Consider the following 14683-nt stretch of genomic DNA (forward strand, 5'->3'; position numbering starts at 1 on the left):
TGGAAAGACATCGCTTGATTACCGGTCAATGATGTAAACCATTAACAAGCGCCAGAGGAATCACCGATAATGATAATGACCCTCAAGGTACTGCAGTACAATTCGCGTGGTGTGAATAAAGGACTTGGCGTCGAACACCACGCAAAATCATTTGGTCGAAGGTCATTGATGTATACCTGTCGTCGGAAGTGAGAAACTTTCCATTGAGGCATGCAAGCTTCAAAGTACTGAAGGGGTTGTTCCTAGATCGACTTCTTGGATAATGAGTTGATGTCAACAAGAAGCGATCTGTCAAAGGAGGGCCTTAATGAATCCCACATCAGTGACACGAAACGGAGCTAATGATTTTAATGGAGGTGAAAACGATCTGTGACATATGATTCAGGGTGGCGGTCATGAAAGGATGAAGGATAATGTATGGCAGTGGATGGGACACGGTTGACTCTTTTGAACGACTTCTCTTGAACATGTGGCGACACTGATGCGATGTATCGGTAGCATTACCCCAAATATGGATGGTGTGGCAAGACCATGGATGTGACCGGTGAATGAAACAACCCAACCTAATTGTGGTATGGAGGAAAAGTGTCATGTTCAAGAGCGACTTGCTACCATCAAAGTTTTCTTTAGTTTCTCGCAATTTTCCCTAGTCATTGCTGACCAGTACCTCTTTATTTTTGTCAAGCTTGAGGAGGATAACATATGCTTGTTCTATAACCTGCCCTTCGGGCAAGCCCATCGCTATGTTTTAACGAGCCCAGCGATAGTGAAACTCGTTCTCGTCTAAAGACAAGTTTGTCGCTATTTAGTGATTTTAACGAGTCTAACGACAAGGATAACTCGACCCTTTTCATTTTTAGGGAGTCTGAAAAGGTACATAAAGTTAACTCCAAAAGTCCTTTTTCATCATATAATCCCTTAGGTCCAAAAAAGTATAAAAAAATACAGAAGGGATGAGTTTTCGATAGTTTTAACGAGCCGAATAAAACAAGCGCTCGATCTTTTTGTGCAATAATCCCTTAGGTCCAAAAAGATTAAAATCTAGAGGATGGATAGCACTTCCTGTCCCTTTAACGAGGTGGAAGGCCAAGGACTCGGTAATCTTTTCATATTTTACGAGTCAGATGAAAAGAGCTTAAAGAAGACTCGTCTTTTGAGGAACGAGTGATAAACAGGGTTAGCAGCTGATTCCAGGTACAGGTTGGAATTTTCCAATCACGGCAGTGTCACAAGGATGGCTAGGTGAAATCACTCTTCGCAGCTGTTCCTCAAAATGGGTAAATAATCATATGGAGGTGAACGATCGGCCAATGGAAAAGTGGAGGTGACGGTGCAAACACGACCAAGGCTTTAGTGGCTGATGATATTACATTCACAGTGGTTATTTACCAGGATAGTTCATTTTTTAATGAGTTTAAACGCGGGTGGAAACATTTGCTCAATCTTATGTTTATTTTTTAACGATCATGAACTATGTGCTAAAACTGCTCGGATCTTGCGTTTATTTTTTGACGAGCATGAACTTTGTGCTAAAACTGCTCGATTACCCAGTCATATGATAAGAGTGTCTCATCAAGATTCTATTTTTTATGGAGCTTCATCTCACTAAGCTTTGCTCCGCATCCTTTCTTTATGCAAGTTCGGAAACGGCTAACCCCAAAAACAGATAAATAACCGCTCTTTGCTTGCACTCCAAAAGGTTTGCATGCCCCCAGGTATAAAACAGAGTTTCAAGGTTACCTCTACTTCTCTTCCGTCAAAACATTTGTTTTAACGAGAGAGGCTTACCTCTTTCAGGTTACCCAAAGATTGTTTCGTTATTCTTTCAACAAAACACTTCTTCGGCAGTATCTACCGAAATAGACAAAGCTGAGTGACACCGAGCGCCAAACACATAACTTTGACAAGAGAATCTTATTCCAGAACAACCCTTCTTCCAACCATGGATGGGGTACGGACTAGTCATATTCTCCCGCGGAAACCTACCCTATACCCAAAGTTTTCCTGCCGAAGCAGACCAGGACGCATGCCCCCTGGGTTCCAGTCGTATCCTCCCGGATTACTCGCGCTCATCAGGAGGACGGACTGTGGGTTGAGACACTTCTTGCATTAATAGACCATTTAGGGATGGTACATGACTATTTGCGATGTGTGATCCGGGAAATGAAAGTTGGTCCACGAGCTTGACCATTCTTCCTTCATGCGGAAAACACATTACTCTAAAGAGTGAGGAGACAATAGCTCCCATGCAATATATATAGTCTCGTCCAAGGAGTAGGTTATAATCCAAGGGTCCTTGAACGACCATCACGTTCATTTGAACGGTCTTCCCTTTCAATGTTATAGGAACATTGGGGAGGATCCCTAACGGTCGACTGGTTCCTTTATCAAAGCCTGATAGATTTCTCATTTCACGCAAAAGCGCTGGCGAACCAAGCGCTTTCCAAGCAATAGAGGAAAGGATACTCACAGATGCCCCCTCATCAATGATAGTGCCAGCCATTACCATTCTGTATATTTGAACGATAATTCTGAATGGTATCCTTGCTGGCAACCGGGGTCTGCATAGTTGGTTCCAGTCAAAGGACACAACCAGGTTGCTTGGTGGTGGGACCGAATAGACGGCTGGATATCGCTCTGACGAACTTCCTTCCTGTGATAAAGGAATGGGAGCATTTCCCCCGTGTTCATCGGAGTCTATGTTGATGAAGAGAATTTGGACGGTGTCGTCTTTATTCTCCTTTGTGATGGTATCATTCGAAGATAGAGCCTCCGAAGGCAAAACCGGGTCAACTGCCGTCTCAACCTTTTGACTTTCGTCAGGAATGGATCCAGACGGTTCATCTTCAATGATAGGTGCTTCGGCTAACCACCTGGATGGGCCAGCCGGGTTCTCAACTAGTGAAGGACTTGGCAGGAGTTTTTGATATCCAGGAGGAAGTTGTGCTGGTAAAACCGGGCGATCTTCCAAAACTCTTTTGGCCTCGTCTAAGAAGGGACAACGGTGGATGGCATGATCACCTTCACACAGTTTGCAGGGAAATCTAGCTTTCCCCTTCTGTCCTGTGGCTTCACTTTCACTAGTTGACGGTGAACAGTCAACATGGCTATCAGAGGTTGATGCTACCAAATTGTGCAAACGGGGAGACCAGTCCCTTAGTATCCGAGGGATGCAGGGACAATCTCTGTGGAAGTGGTCTCCCTTGCATATGACACATGGCGATTTAGGCCTTGTCAGTGTTCTGTGTGGATTTTTGTCAGACGACACTTGTTTGCCCCCAGTCGCTTTTGGCTCCTTCTTCTTCTTCTCTTTCATCTTCTTTTCCTTCTTCTCCTTAGGAACTTGGTTTTTTGTTTTACCAGTTCCGTCAAGCGAAGAGGAAGGAGGAGAGGAAGAGTTAGATGAAGTAGAAGGTTGGTTGGAAATTCTGGTCTGGTCTAACTGTTGACTCGACTGTTCAGGAACAGTGGTGGTTTGAATGACATTGGTTGAAAAGAGCCAGACCGGCAGGCCAATTGTCAGTCCTGGAAGCGACAATGTGGCCATGTGGGGCGCACCAACATCTCCCCAAGAGGAGAAGGGACTAAGATTTCCACCAAGGGGAATTCCTTGGTTGGTGTGCTCCATCTTTTCAACCTAAAGATCAACGCACGAATAGGGGTGATTGTTCCGTTTAAAATAAATTTTAACGACACTTTAGACACAACTTGCTTTTTCAATTTTAAAGAGTCGAGAAAAAGCTAAAGATGACTCTAGTCTCCTTCGATGTTTTAACGAGCCCGAAGTGACAAATGCTCGGATGGACTTTTTCTGTTATAGAGTCTGAAAAAGGCCAAAAGAAACTGCTCTGGAGTTCTAGGCAGAGGGTGTGCCAAACTTTTCGCAAAACCGCAGAATACTTTTTAGGGTACGGGCGGTCGATCTTCCTAAATGTTGTGTTCAGTGCATTGCGATCAGTAGGGCGGCCGACACAGCTTCCTAAGGATACAAGTTTTATGCCTATAGGGGTCTCACAATATATACGCGACGGTACGTGGGAGCACAATCCGTACTGGCGCTATCGTCCCTCAGGAGGAATCACCCACCATCCATGAGATCGACAGTCACCAGGCTTAACGACACCGGAACACGTCTCTAGCCTATACCTCTATGTTGTGCGTTATGTTACAAAGCATTGTTAAGTTCATTCAATTTATTTTAGGTTGATCTTTTTAAATTTTTCCTTTCAAGGTTCACCACGAGATGTATGATACAAATTCCTAAATGCAGTCTAAAGATGATAAGCAAGCTTTATATCTTTTCAACTTTGAAAATCCTAGCTACTAAGGGAAAAGAAAGACACCATCTTCTCTCAAAGAGCAATCAACACACTCTAATGCACTTTTCCGAAATCCAACATGCAAACTTATCAAAATGCAAATGCACAATGCAGGTGTTTGTTTTCTGCTTTCTTAGTATTGATGGCTACAAAGAAAGCTTTTTGTACAACTTTGAATTTTCTTTTAAATGACAAATACAAACAAGTTTACTTTTTCGAAATCAAAGAGGGTAGAAGAGATTACAACACTTAACGATTTTCGAAACAAAGACTTGTTTTCAACACTTAAAAGAGACAAACTCAAACCAATAAGAAAAAGCAAATGTATAATCAATCTGTAAACAACCAATGAACTCTCTTCTAAGATCATAATCAACAGATCTGAATCAAGGGCTACAGGATGACTATTTCACTCATGCAAAGGAAAACTGTAAATGATGCCACAAACACATAAAAACACTCACAGTTTTTTTGTACAAAAGGAGGCAGAATCTAAGCAGAGAAAAGGAGTTATCAGACTGGTACCTATGCTGGTTACAGGCTGCAAAAATCAGAGATAAAAAAAAGGCAAAACAGAGCAGAGAACCCCAGCTGCACAAGGGCAAACTGGTTCAGCGCAAGCTCAACACAGGGGTTTTAACATTCAGCGCAGGTAGCCTTCACGGGACCTGCGTTGAAATGCAGAATCCCTTCACTAGGTCTGCACTGAAGGAGAAACTCTCGTTTCCCACAGGTTCTGGGTCACAGATTGCTATTTAATTCACTGTTTTAGGCCAAATAAAAGCAACAAGCAAGGTACAATCAAAGGGATGCTTTGAAGGGTACTAAGATCTATCACAAAGGATCATCAAATCATTTGTGGATCCATTTTTCAGATCATAGACAAGTCTAGTGATTGGATCAAAGCAGCAACTATCTACTTTGCATCCGGGAAAAGCAGATGCAGTTCGATTGTTGCTGTCAAGTCTATGAAACAAAAAATGATGGAAACACAAATAAAATGACTAAACAGATCTCCCCAGCGGAGTCGCCAATTTGTTGTGGGGAAAAAATGCCTATGCAGGATGATCCTATCCACCTAAGGTGTGACAGTGCCTTAGCAACAAACAGAGACAGCTATTCTAATATTTCTTCCTTTATGAATTAAGAATGAAGAGATAGATAGAAGGACTAATCGATGTCTTCCGTTTGTCCCTCGATCCAGCTTCTCTTCTCTTGGAGTGTTCCCAGCTACTCGCCTTCTCGCTCGCCCAACTTCAAGAGGTTTTTGCAAAATCACAAGAAGAGAACACTACACAAGACATGGATTCATATTCATAACTAGTTCAGGATTAGAAATAAACTAAACATACTAATGCAATCATACATCAAGAATACATCAGCATATAGGAGAAACCAAGATAGCTTTATTGATGAATAACAAGGTTCAGGAAGAGATACAACCCAGAGGGCTCCAATCCAGCATTTCTTTCCCAGCAAATGGAATTCCTATCTTCACCCTACAAAGAAAGCTTTTTGTACAACTTTGAATTTTCTTTTAAATGACAAATACAAACAAGTTTACTTTTTCGAAATCAAAGAGGGTAGAAGAGATTACAACACTTAACAATTTTCGAAACAAAGACTTGTTTTCAACACTTAAAAGAGACAAACTCAAACCAATAAGAAAAAGCAAATGTATAATCAATCTGTAAACAACCAATGAACTCTCTTCTAAGATCATAATCAACAGATCTGAATCAAGGGCTACAGGATGACTATTTCACTCATGCAAAGGAAAACTGTAAATGATGCCACAAACACATAAAAACACTCACAGTCTTTTTGTACAAAAGGAGGCAGAATCTAAGCAGAGAAAAGGAGTTATCAGACTGGTACCTATGCTGGTTACAGGCTGCAAAAATCAGAGATAAAAAAAAGGCAAAACAGAGCAGAGAACCCCAGCTGCACAAGGGCAAACTGGTTCAGCGCAAGCTCAACACAGGGGTTTTAACATTCAGCGCAGGTAGCCTTCACGGGACCTGCGTTGAAATGCAGAATCCCTTCACTAGGTCTGCACTGAAGGAGAAACTCTCGTTTCCCACAGGTTCTGGGTCACAGATTGCTATTTAATTCACTGTTTTAGGCCAAATAAAAGCAACAAGCAAGGTACAATCAAAGGGATGCTTTGAAGGGTACTAAGATCTATCACAAAGGATCATCAAATCATTTGTGGATCCATTTTTCAGATCATAGACAAGTCCAGTGATTGGATCAAAGCAGCAACTATCTACTTTGCATCCGGGAAAAGCAGATGCAGTTCGATTGTTGCTGTCAAGTCTATGAAACAAAAAATGATGGAAACACAAATAAAATGACTAAACAGATCTCCCCAGCGGAGTCGCCAATTTGTTGTGGGGAAAAAATGCCTATGCAGGATGATCCTATCCACCTAAGGTGTGACAGTGCCTTAGCAACAAACAGAGACAGCTATTCTAATATTTCTTCCTTTATGAATTAAGAATGAAGAGATAGATAGAAGGACTAATCGATGTCTTCCGTTTGTCCCTCGATCCAGCTTCTCTTCTCTTGGAGTGTTCCCAGCTACTCGCCTTCTCGCTCGCCCAACTTCAAGAGGTTTTTGCAAAATCACAAGAAGAGAACACTACACAAGACATGGATTCATATTCATAACTAGTTCAGGATTAGAAATAAACTAAACATACTAATGCAATCATACATCAAGAATACATCAGCATATAGGAGAAACCAAGATAGCTTTATTGATGAATAACAAGGTTCAGGAAGAGATACAACCCAGAGGGCTCCAATCCAGCATTTCTTTCCCAGCAAATGGAATTCCTATCTTCACCCCCTTTAAAGCATTAAGCACCCAATGATTCCAATCTCAAACCAACAACAATTCTTTGCAATAACAAAATTCCAGCTTCCAGATCTCATGGAGGAGAGATCCATATATAGATGTTTGGAGAGAGGATGAGTCAGCCTGAGATCTGACTAGTGTCCTCTCCCTCTGTCAGTTCTTGAGTCCACTTGGAGGTTCTTTCTTCCACTTGGAGATTTGGAACCTCTTACTCATCACTAGTCGAATTCCCTGAGGAAAGTGTCATTTTGGAAGCTTCCTGGGTTTTGACACCTTGAGAAATGAGCCTGCCACTTGTCCATTCTCGTTCAACGCAGGTAGCCAGTGTTCCAGTTGACATTCAACGCAGGTAGCCAGTGTTGGCTTTGACATTCAGCGAAAACAGCTAGTGTAGCCACTGAAATGATCCTGAATTGACTTGTTTTTGAGCAGTTTCTGGTGGAGAGCTTCTGTGAATTGCTGTGGTTTGTTAACCTTGTTCCTCTAGGGGTAGGAAAAACATGTTTAGGGACTTTGGATCCCTTAGATTATGGACATTTCATGCTCAATGCTGTAAGGCAAAAAAATGTCTATAACAGGTCACCATTCTTCCATCGTCTGGAAACAAACCACATGGAAAAGTGAAGAGACAAGGGCCCCCATGGCATAAACATAGTCACGACCAAGGAGAAGACTAAATTATAAAGCACCTTGGACAACCATCACATCTATATAGACGGTTTTTCCTCCCAAAGTAACATCGAACTTTAGAAGGATCCCTAAAGGTTGACTAGTTCCTTCGTCAAATGCCTATAGATTCTACGTGACTGACACAAGCTATGGGGAGCCCAAAGCTTACCAAGTAGTGAAAGGCATGAGGCTAACCAACACACCCTCATCCAAGACAGTGTTAGGTACTGCCTTAGCATAGGCATGTACTGTAATCTATAGAGGCACATAGGATGGAAGGCGGAAAGTAGTCAAGTGAGTCTAGTTGAAGGAAATGATAGAACTACTTGGTTGGGATATCATATGATTTCCCCCATTCTCTACAGGAACCAAAGAAGGACTCTCTGAATCAACTGGGATAGGACGGTCATTCTCAAACTCATGAGAATCTGAAATGATGAGAGGAACATGAGTAGTATAATCGTGATGCTCCTCCGGTACAGAGTGATCAACAGGTGGTGAATCCAGGTCGACACTTCTGTCGACCAATGGTTTGTCTGGAATAGGCTTAGCACAACCATGTTTAGAAAGAGGAGGATGGACAAGAGAAGAATCTAAGTCAATCTCTTTATCAATGGGGAGAGGGTCTGAAGAGAGCCTCTGATAACTAATGGGAACTTGAGGTAAAGAAGCTATAAGACTTTCCAAAACAGTGGAAGCTTTATCCATGAACGGATAAAGGTGAAGGGGATGGTTGCCTTCACACATTCTACAGGGGAAGCGAATCTTCCCTTTCTTCTTACTTCGGCTAGTCGATAGGGTAGCATCGTCATGAGGTTCAAAGGATGATAAGGGACAAGCCAGATTGTGAGACCATACTTCTAAGATCCTAGTGATGCCAGGACAATCACGAAGAAGATGGTCACTCTTGCACAACTTACAAGGAAACTTAACCTTCCGCAGAGGAGCAAAGGGTGTTCCGACCTGAGAAGCACTCAGAGCAATAGCTGCAGAGGTGGCCTCATGCTTATCAAACTTCTTCCTCTTATTCTTTGTCTCCTGGTTACTAGATGTAAGTCACCAACTTGTGAAGTAGGAAAGTGTTCCCTCTATGGACAGAGGCAACCCCTCTATCCCTAGAGTGGGTCTAGTCACAACAAAGACAAAACAATAATTGATTCCCTTAAATAGTCATCATTGGAGTAATACCTCAAACCGGTGGTTGATGAAGTTTCATTGCTTTGCTCTAGCTTCTGTTTCTTTCTCCTTAACGAGCAGTCAACTTGAAACACCACACAAAAACAACAGAGTACGTAACTGAGAACAAAAATGATCTATTTACTTATAAAGTTAAGAAATCATAAGCTATCAAGTAAATTGTACACAAGATATAGGAAATCATCATTGGTTGTATTCAAATGAATCAATAATAAAGCTTACAACTAAGTCTTGACGTCGTAAGCCTTCTTAGAGGGTCCAGCCAGTATGTTTCTTCAAGCATTCACTCTCAAGAATGGGTCTCCCAAATAGAAAATATCTCTGTCTCACTTACAAGATTTAATACAAGGTTAAGGAACTCCACAACCGCTTAACAAACTATTAGCAATCCCACACTTGTCACACTCACACCAAAGCTATCTACTAAACTCAAAAGCACTAGCAACACTGTCCAACCAAAAGAACTAGCAGATAATAGCAACGGTGAGTGATTTCATAGGAGAAGGAGTCTCCATGAAATGAGGGAGAGGGAGCTTATCCTCAACGAAGGTTGCACAAAATACGGAACCACCTTCCCAGAGGAGGAAGGGTGACCTAAACTGACCCAACAACCAGGTCTAGAGACATCCAAAAGGCTGATTGTTGGAAAAAATTCATCCAATCTGGATCGTCGCTAGCCGTGAACTAAGTCTCAACGATGGCATTGAAAGGAGGCAATGAATGTAGACCAATATTCATGATAGATAGCTAATAGCCTCACGTTGGGCCCTAAAATTTGACTGTCGCTGGAGGCAGGTATACACCTACCATAGTGTCGTGATGAGACTGTTTATGACCAGTGATTATCGCATATATTAAGGGCTTACTTGTGATGAGGCAGAAACTTAGGGACTAAGGGTCAAATTGCAGCATCATAGAGCATTTGCTGAATCTTCTTATATTAATGGGAAGACATGAACATGTTTATTTGATACATGACACAACAGAGGGACTGAGATGAGGACAGTGATAAATTACTATGTAACACCAAGAAATATAAGCAGCTCATGATTCTAGTATGTGTGTCCCTTCGAAACCCGCTGCGAACTAAATGGACCATGGAAGAAAAGGGTAAAGTAGTTAATTTGGAAACTGACGAGGAGGAGGAAGACCTTGAAGAAATCCCAGTGGAAGAGGAGGAGAACGAAGAAATGGAGGAAGAAACCAAGGGTGCGGACCCTCCGACCAGACCGCCCGCATATGTTCCTCCGTGGAAGGGCAAGGCAAAGGTGCCCAAGGACCTAGATGAGAGCAAGAGCTCTCTGTAGACTTCGCTGCTACCTGATGATATCTTTTTTGAAGGAGCACACTTTGGACAGGTGCCAAGTTTGAAGTTTGAAGATTGAGATCTCACGGACCACGAAAATTTCCCACACTTGGAAACCACACATCTCATGAAGTCGAAGAAATACATTGTGGTAAGAGTTGTAGAGTTGGAGCTGCACAAGTGGTTGCGAGGGGTAGAGAAAGCAGGGTTGTTGAACCTACTCTGGGTGCTGCTGTTATCGGGAAATCTAGTGTCTATGCAGAGCTGCTAGTCCCACTAAGACTGGTAGCAATTTTAGAAACAAACAAAATAAAACTACTTTCATTTTACTTTATGATATGTAAATAAGAGGGGAACAAAGGAAACCAACCTCAATCTTGCTCTTGGTTCCTCGCTTGATTCCTCTCCTTTCTGATAGATCTTTTCCACTCGCTTCCTCATATACCCAGCTTCAAAGAGCACCTGTGGAATCAAAGAAGCATAAAACTATCCAAGAACAGAGATCTACTATCATAAACAATATAGGACTAGATGTATATTGACCACACAAAAGAATATATCATGAAACATACAAGAATGTCGAGGAAAACTTGAATAATTTTATTAATATCAAGAAAGAGCAAAGAGGATTACAACCAATTTTTCTGACCCAACATCATCCTCTAAGAAAGAAGCCCTTCTTCACCTCATGAAAAGCTTAGATCACCCAACACTATGATGTTACAGCAAGAAACCAACAGCACTTCCTTACAAGATACAAAATTCCAGCCTTTGGATCTTTGGGATGAGGGATCCATATATAGATGTTTGCAAGGGGGGTGAGTCAGCTTCTGGTATTTGATTAGTGTCCTCTCTTTGATATTTCTTGATTCCACTTGGAGAATGATGATCTCTTACTCATCCCTGGGTGAATTCAGAGAGGCAAGTGTCACAGGAGAAGTTTCTGGAAGGTTCCATGATCTTCCACCTCGTATACTACCTCTACAATTTGTCCACTCTCACCCATCGCACCCCATAGAAGGGCCTTTCAGTATGCATTGCACCTGCCGTGTGCATTTAGGTGGGATGCATCGCACTTTGACCATGGAGCAGGTGAGGTGGTCTAGTTTTGACCAGTTCTGAATAGTTTTTCATGGAGAACTTCTGGGAGATGATGTAATCAGCTGACCTTGTTCTTTTAGGGGATAGAACAACAATTTTAGGGACTTAGGAGCCCTTGGTCTATGGACATATATGATTTGGGTTGTAGTGCCCAAAAATTTCTATAACAGTTGCCCCCTAAAGCATGAGGTCATTAATCTTTTGATGTCGGGTGAAATGCTTTATCATGAGGATCCGAAGTTTTTCAAACTTGGAAGGCGACCTGTAATAAGATACAATACAATACATTATCTTCATAATATTTTCATGATCTGGCTAAGTCGGGCATTCCCATGCTCAGCTTTATAAATTCATTTTCATGTAGATAGACTAATGGTTCTGGTAGAGCCATCATCGCTTAGGTTGGATGATTATCTGTGCAGCAATGATGTACATTTGATGTCTTTATTTCCCTGAATATATATATTTCCGCCCAGATGGATGAAACTAGATCCAGGGCCTTCAATCTCATTCGATATTCACTCAAATTACAATTCGATCCATGTGAGAGATGTTCTGGATTTGAACACAAAAAGGCATCATCTGATTACCAGCCAGTGATGTGAGCTGTTAATAAGCGCGAGAGGAATCATCGATAATGATGATGACCCTCAAGGCACTACAATTCAATTCACATGGTGTGAAAAGGGACTTAGTGTCAAACACCATGCAAAATCTTTCGGTCGAAGGCCAATGATGTAAGCCTGTCGCCGGAAGTGAGAAACTTGCCATTGAGGCATTCAAGCTTCAAATTACTGAAAGGGTTGTTCCTAGATCGACTTCTTGGATAATGAGATGATGTTGACAAGAAGCGATCCATTGTAGGAGGGCCTTAATGAATCCCACATCTACGACATGGAATAGAGAAAATGATTTTAATGGAGGTGAAAACAATCTGATGATATAAGGTTCAGGGTGGCGGTCATGAAAGAATGGAGCGTGAATGTATTGCAGTGGATGAGACACAGGTGAATTCTCTGAGTGACTTCTCTTGAACATACCGGTGACACTGACATGATGGATTGGTAGTGTTAACCCAAAATGTGGATGGTGTGATGGACCAATGGTGATGTGACCGATGAATGGAACAACCCAACCCGACTCAGATGCGGAGTGAAAGTGTCATGTTCAAGAGTGACTTGCTACCCATAAAGTTTCTTCAAGTTTTCTTCCCAATTTTCCCCAGTCATTACTGACTAATACCTCTTTATTTTTTTCAAGCTTGACGAGGATAACATATGCTTGTTCTATAATTTTCCCTTCAGGCAAACCCATCGCTATGTTTTAACGAGCCTAGCGATAGTGAAACTCGTTCTTGTCTATATGGACAAGTTTGTCGCTATTAGGTTTTAACGAGTTTAACGACAAATATAACTTGGTCCTTTTCAATTTTAGAGAGTCTGGAAGGGACGTAAAGAAAACTTCAACAATCCTTTTTCATCTTATAATCCCTTAGGTCTGAAAAAGTATAAACTGATATGAAAGGGATGAATTTTCGGTAATTTTAACGAGCTGAACAAAATAGGCGCTCGATCTTTTTGTGTAATAATCCCTCAGGTCCAAAAAGATTAAAATCTAGAGGAGGGATAGAACTTCTAATCATTTTAACAAGCTGGAGAGGCTAATTGCTTGGAAATCTTTTCATATTTTACGAGTCAGATGAGAAGAGCTTAAAGGGGACTCATTTTTTGAGGAACGAGTGACAAATTAGGGTAGCAGTTGATTCCAGGTAAGGTTTGGAATTTTCCAATCACGGCAGTGTCACAAGGATGGCTAACAGGATCACTTTTCACAGTTGTTCCTCAAAAAGGGTAAAAAATCAAATGGAGGTGAATGATTGGCCAAAACAGAGTGGAGGTGATGATGAGAACATGACCAAGGCTTCAGAGGCTGATGATAATGCATTCACGATGGCTATTTACTGGAAATTGGTTCATTTTTTAATGAGCTTAAACTCTGGGGGAAACATTTGCTCACTATTTATGTCTTAATTTTTAACGCGCTTGAACTCCACGTAAAAAACTTCTCGATGATAATGGTCATTGATTAAATTTCACCGCTAACCACTTTTGTTCCTTCAAAGGTTGTACTGACTGTTCAATTGCTTCATTAAACCAATTAGAAATGAACAATATATGTTTCAAAAATGAGTTAACACACTAATATTTTACTTGAACAACGTGAAAAGTAATTTAAAAGTGGTTTTTTACCTCTCATTTTACCATTTCATTTGAACTTTGGTTTGTTGGAGCTCTGGAGGTTCTTTCCCCCCTAATTTTCACTAGCTAATTTTGGGAGATTCTATGGATGATCCTTGGCACAGTCTGGGCCAGGTAGGCGCTAAATCTAAGCTCTTCAATTTCATTCTTTCCTTTTTGAGTCCTGAGCATGTTCCCTAGTTTTTCTAAGCCTCTGGGGTTTGAAAAATTTGCCCTGGCCCCATCGCACCCTTTCTATATCGAAAGGTGTGATGCATCCCAGCTTGGCCATTGGCTAGTAGGGATGCATCCCACCCAGTACACTACTGGGGGTGCGATGGGCGTAAGGAGGGAAAGTTGAGCACAATTTTTCATGGGATTTTTTTCTTGTTTTTCACCAAATCAGGATCCTGACTCTTCTCTTGCTTATTTTTAGAGATTCATCGAAGAAAAATTCCTGTTACATGGCAAGAACGTGAGCATGAAGAAGAGGACATGCTTGCTTTACATGATCTGGTTACGGTAAATGCACTACGGAACTGTGGCCTGTTCAAGTCTTTCCGCATCTCTAGCATGAGGCAACAAATCAAATTGTTGCAATATTTTCTCGATGCATGGGATCATACCAACTAGGTGTTCCAGATTAGGGGCAAATCCATCCCCTTGACTATCATGGACATCTATTTTTTCACTTGCTTATCGAGGCATGGTGCCCCTATCTCGTTATCAGGTTCCGCCTGTGGGGGAAAATCCGTGAGAGATTATATTCGCCGGTACTATAGAGAGGGATCTCATCCGAGTAAGGACGGAAAGTTCAATATCTGAGATTTCATTGACAGGTCCTTGAGGACCATTCTATTTACTTTTCCTAGACTGGCTGGTAGTGCGGTTCTTCATTTGGCCAACAGGTCTTATATGCAGTATGCCTTGGAATGCCTTCAACAAAAGGTGTTCAACTGGTGTGATGCAGTACTCTCTGTGATGAAAGAAC

The sequence above is a fragment of the Pinus tabuliformis genome, chromosome 2_1, assembly GCF_031772625.1.
Source record: "Pinus tabuliformis cultivar Carrire ecotype Pingquan chromosome 2_1, CPIR1, whole genome shotgun sequence".
NCBI lineage: Eukaryota > Viridiplantae > Streptophyta > Pinopsida > Pinales > Pinaceae > Pinus > Pinus tabuliformis.